Raw genomic sequence first — 6,000 nt, 5'->3', positions numbered from 1 at the left:
ATACGTGCTGCAACGGAGTCATCGCGTCATCTACCTCAACCCGGAAGAAACTCCGGACACGCGGCACCCGCATCCTTTTCAAACCAGCTGCAAAAGGGGCCATATTAAAGCAAGTAACGTTACAAGTCTTAATCTGAAAAGAAATGCTGTTTTAAGGTTGTCTAGAAATTACTAAAAGCCTTTGGGGTCTCATTTTGAAGTAACTGTTTGAACTGTTTTGCCTGAGAAGATCTCTTTCTTTCTCTGACTCTCTCTCACACACACTCTTCTACACACACACGCTCTCCCTCACACACACACACTTACTCTCTCTCTCTCACTCCCTCTCCAATATTTCGTAGGCCCATTTTAATTATTTTGTATTGTTTCGTTTGATATGCATATTTACTCCTGCATGATTTAAGTAGTCTATGTATCCTTAGTGTTTTATTAAACTCCGTAATCTTTTGAGTTGAATATGTCTCATTGTGTCATGATATTGAAGTCCCTGAGAATGTCGATTTAAGCTACAAGCTCTACTTGGTTTGAATATTGATATCTAAAGTGCCTTAATTACACAAAAATATCATTCCTTGTGGCCAGAGGAAGGTTATTGTCGTGTTTGCAGGCCGGTAAGTTCTGATAAAGAAATCTCACATACCAAAATTTACCTGATAATTGATATGATTTTACCGACCTATATGAATAGTTACTACGAGCAATCGTGTTAATTATTAATATACGGTGAGGTATAGACTCTTCCCCTATTTGGGATAATTTAATTTGTGTATGCGATATAAATATTCATCATCTTATGAATGATGAAAACACAGGAACAAGGGACTGCACCCAAACACACACAACATCATTATAGACAACGGACGGACAAATTGAAACCTTTTTTTATTTTAAAATTATTCATTTTAATTGTACATTTTATATGATTTCATTAAATTGTTTTCTTGTTTACTTTTAATCTGTTGTTTTAAATTTTTCAATTTACTGTCAATTTGTGTTTTCCCTGTTGATAAACTGTAAATTGCTTTTATTATCTTTCGTTTGATATATTAAAAACCTCACCTTTATTTTTCTGCCAATCTCCCGAGTACAGTGATAGTCTGTCCATCCTCTTCGTCCCTCTTCCTCTGTTGCTCCTCATCCACTGCTTTCTCTCATTAATAAATAAAGGACAGGATAATATCTCATAAAAGCTCATAATAGAAACTATACTGTATATTCGACAGGAGAGCATTGGTTTATGAGTTAAGATGTAGTAAAGTAACTGTCTACTAATAAAAAGATCATTTTTAATGTCGCGTGTGCCATGATTGCAGTTTTTTGTCATTTTCCTTGTTGATTACTCTGATTTTTCCAGGTGTGTCTTGTTATCTTATTGTGTATATTAAATACCCCTATGTTTTCAAACGGGTCGTTGTGTTTATCAGTGGTTATACTATAAAGATAGCCTGTGAGTTTCAGAACTGGAAACGTCCTTGTTAGTCTAAAATCTTATTTATGTTAGTCTGTTACTTTTATTGAAACCAAGCTCAAAAAACGACACATTATGGTAGTGTGACGAGGCACCGCCTCTGCAGAAGAAGGTTGACGCCCACTTCTACATCATCACGTCTTTGGCTCCGCCCACTGATTCACTCGTGTCATGTAGTGGAATATACGAGAACGACGCAAACACAGGATTACAGCAACTAAACCATCGAGACGCCTGAGGATTACGAGACGTGTGGAAGTTCCGAGCTGTGGGAAAACAGTCTTTGATTTGCCTTGTGATCCGAACACTGAGAAAAGCGTGGGTGAACAATTAATAATTTATAAACAAAGTTCCTGATCGAGTCAATAAGACACTGTTTTAAACAAGGATGAGAGCTGAGCTGATCGACGGCATCGCTGTTTCTGCAGAGCTGCTTTATAGCCTGAACTCATTTAATAATTAATGATCTTTACAACAGAGCGGAGGGAACGTTTACACGGCAACGATGTACTAAAACTGGAAAAGTTCTTCCTTTGGACAGACGATAAAGCTGTCACAACTATCCCCGTTCACACGGATCAGTGAAAACCACTAAAAACGCTGTATTCCTCTGCCAGGCCCCAGTAGGTGGCGATGTCACATTGCAAAGAAACAAAATAAACACTTTAATGCACTCACAAGTGTCATCACTTTCCACTGAAACAAATGTCACAACAGAACCTGTGTGAAAAACTTTGGAAACGCCTGTCTGATTGTGATGGTTAAATAACTGCGGTCAGGCCAGCCTGCGCTCTTGAAAACACGCTGATTCTAGCGCCTGTGTTATGTTATGGTGCGCACAAATACTGTTCATTTATTCACACTGATACTGACAATGAGTAAACAAGTAAACAAATGAATGAATATAAAACAATATATAGGCTGATAAGCTGAAATTGACTCTATAAAAATGACTATATACAAAGATTAAAAATGGGCCTGATAACATGAAGTTGACTTTAAATGATGGGTAATAATAATTAAAATCAAAATTTTAATTGCATAAGAACATGACCAATAAATCAGTGTATGTATGATTTCATTTTAAAACAGTAATTACTTGCAGAAGCATGTCTCCCATTATTCTGCAGAACTGAGACACTGAAGTAATAGTATAACTCTCTCCTTCTGCCCACTCCTTAATATCAGTGACCCAGCCCTCAACTTCAGCCTGTGCCACTGCCAGCTGGACTCTCATGCGCTCCAGGTCCTGAAGTCGGCTCTCCAGGCGCTTTGTGGCCTTCAAATAAAAGGAAACGAAAGAAGAAAAATGTTATACATACAAAAATATACAATAGAAAGTATTTACAATATAAGAAAATAACAATACTCATCTCTACCTTCTGATATCGGCAGGCAAGTGAAGTTATTAAACTTTTGCTGATTCCAGCGCATGGCCACCAGTGTAAGCACGTCTGTACGTCCTGCAAAGAAGAAAAAAATACACTAATCTGTGTTGTACCACATGTCCCTCACTGGCTACACTTTTCCTGTAACACTTTCAATCTCAGTAGTGCAGTGTGTGGTTACCTTACCTGCTCTGGACATGTGCTTCGTGGTCAATCCTAGAGAGGAAGGCGTTACACTGCTCAACCTCCTCCCCAAGTGTCAAGAAAATACTTAAAAGCTGCCAACATACCTTTGCAGGTGTTCAGGGACAGTCAATGACATGCTAATGTTTTCTTACCTCGCATTTAAAATCATGGGCTTTGGCATGAAACGCTGAGAGGAATGGTTTCATGCTGAGAAGGTGCTGGAGCTCCGGGCAGCTGTTTGCCACTTTGTTGAGGTAGGGCCAGTGCTTGCAGGTTACATCCATGGCAAAAAGCTTATTGGCTTATTTGCCAGCTTGTTCTGCAGGTAGAGGGGATACGCATAGATTTCTCCCCTGAACATGTTGAGAGCGCCGAGAAAAACTCCACATCGATCGACCGCAAACTCAAGTCCCTCCTCATCAGTTTTCCTTGAGGATCTCTGAGACGTTTCCCTGCAGCTGACCCCTCCACAGACACCTCTTCCAGACCTACAACATGGAGAAAGGTTGATATAAATAGTCAGACTCATTTTATCTAGCCTTTTAAACAATGTCATTTGGATTATTCTCTTCTCTTTTAAAACGTGCACAATGTTCAGCTTCAAGCAAATACTTTTTTGTTGCTGTACTATTAATGAATTAAACTGAAAAGAAACAGTGTCAGTTTGTGAAATAAATTCAACATCAACTACATTTTCATTGCTTGGGCATTCAGATGATATTCCTGTGTTCTTGTGTACACGGTTCATTCACAAGTATTTGATCTGTGCTTATGAAATCAGTCGAAGAGTGACTGCAACTTGCCATTTCTGAGTTTACACCTTTACTCACTCTTTCTGCATCAGCAGAGTCTATGCTGGGATGGTAAACCACCACTACACTCTTACCACAAGCTGAAACTGTTCCGTCTCTGAGTCGTGCATGTGGATCAGTCACTGCATACCACGAACCCTGTCTGACAGCAGCACATATGGTTAATGTTCACCAAACACGCATCAAACCTCAAGGGACATGGCAACACCTTGCAGACATTCATCATATCGATTAATTCCAAACAACCCAGTAAATGACACAGAAGAATAGTTTATTGAAAAACTACAGTTATTCAGTGTGTGTGTGTCAGGAAGCTCAGCAACTTCTATGTAGCCATTCACAGGATCGTTGATTTTCCCAGCATCTCTCATGGCACTGTACAGCTCATCTCCAAGCATCAGAACATCATTCAGGTCACTCGGGGTCCATCGCAACTCATTTTTCACCTTACACATCAAGATTGCAGTTAAACTGTTTGCTGCACATTGCCTGCCGCTATTGTAGCCAAAACAGTTATAGCTCCCTGATGGAGAGAGCCTCTGATGTACGATTTCTGTGGACACAAATCAGAAACAGCTTCCATGGTCATATTAGTATCTAGCTTAAATCAGAGTTTGGATCATATTTAGGCCTGTTGTGATATACACAATGTTCAGTTACTTCTGCCAATTTTTTAAGAGGTGGCAGAGCCTCTTCAGGATCAGCATCCATCCGGTCCGCCATCCTCTTCTTCGCTGCCTCAGAGCGCCGGACTTGCTTTGTGCGAGGCATCTGTACACACACAAACAGAAAGAGAAATTAAATGACACATTACTACATCACAATTCACAAACCGTACAAAGAAGAATAAAAATTATAAAAATAAAATACATAAAAATATCGATTAGTGTTGAAATAAATATATAAATAAAAGATGAAATAATTATACAAGCATTGGAGTTTATATGATTGTAAAATGTTTTGAGTTTAAAACTCCATAACTTAATAACTGGCAACTATTTAGACAGGACACACCAGTTTATCATATCTAAACAGAACTAAATTAATTTTCCACACATCTAACAAAGACAATATCATTAATCTACATAGTAATTATACTTTTAAATAAACTATTTTAGAAAACATAATGGGAGTGCAGTAAAAACCATAATCAGCACTGCATCATGCTCTGAATCCCCAGAAATAACCATATATCTGAAACTCTTCTACAAGCAACTACAGATGATGGCACAACCCTATTTTACTTGGTTATACTGAAATCTAGTGGTACAACTATGGTGTTTTATTTTATTTTATATTTATAACAATGACGACTTAGAATTTAGATTTTAAATACATTTTCCTAATTTTCATTTCTTGACAAAACACACTATGCCACATCCTGCCCAATATATATAATTCAAACAAACATGCCAATTGAATGCTAAGAAAACATATATAGTGAATAATATCTATGTTATACATTATATGAGTGTTGATAGATAAGAGGAATGCTCTACAGGGACACACATTCAGTTTTACTCATTTCTTTATCCTGTAAGAAATGTCTTACATTTATATTCAATTACCTGCTATTATATCTTTACTGGTGCTGGCTCGGTGATATTTGAAGTTTAATGCACACACATTAATGCAAAATGGAAAAACTTGTAACATTTACATCAAAGATCTGTGTGAAATGATAATTTTGCGCTGAGGAAACCCATATCAAACATTAAACACCACACGCAAAACTATAGGTTGTGCCGTGTGGATAGTGACGTGCGTCACTGACATTATCGCGGGACATGTCACCGTATGTTGTGGCACCCTCAGTAGTGATTGACAGATGAATCGAGCAGCTATACTGACATAAGTGTGACAAAATACTAAATAAATAGCCTAATTTTTTTTGGTATTTTGTAACTATCAATTAAACGCATTAAAGGCAGTAATATTTTTTTTTCAAACATGTGACTTGTGTCACGTCTGTATTTGATTGGCACTGAATGTTTTGTAATACAAAAGTCCCTCTTTCTCCAAATGATTTTTCAGGACTGAATTGGGCACTTTTTAATCTTTGCCTAAGTCTGCTTGTCAGGAGATTTTGGCGGTTACATTGGCCTGAAAACTGCAGCATCCCACATTTTTCGTAGCAGTGAAATCT

This window comes from Rutilus rutilus, assembly GCF_951802725.1.
Source record: "Rutilus rutilus genome assembly, chromosome: 4".
In the NCBI taxonomy this organism is placed as follows: Eukaryota; Metazoa; Chordata; class Actinopteri; order Cypriniformes; family Leuciscidae; genus Rutilus; species Rutilus rutilus.
Note: the sequence above shows the minus strand (reverse complement) of the source record.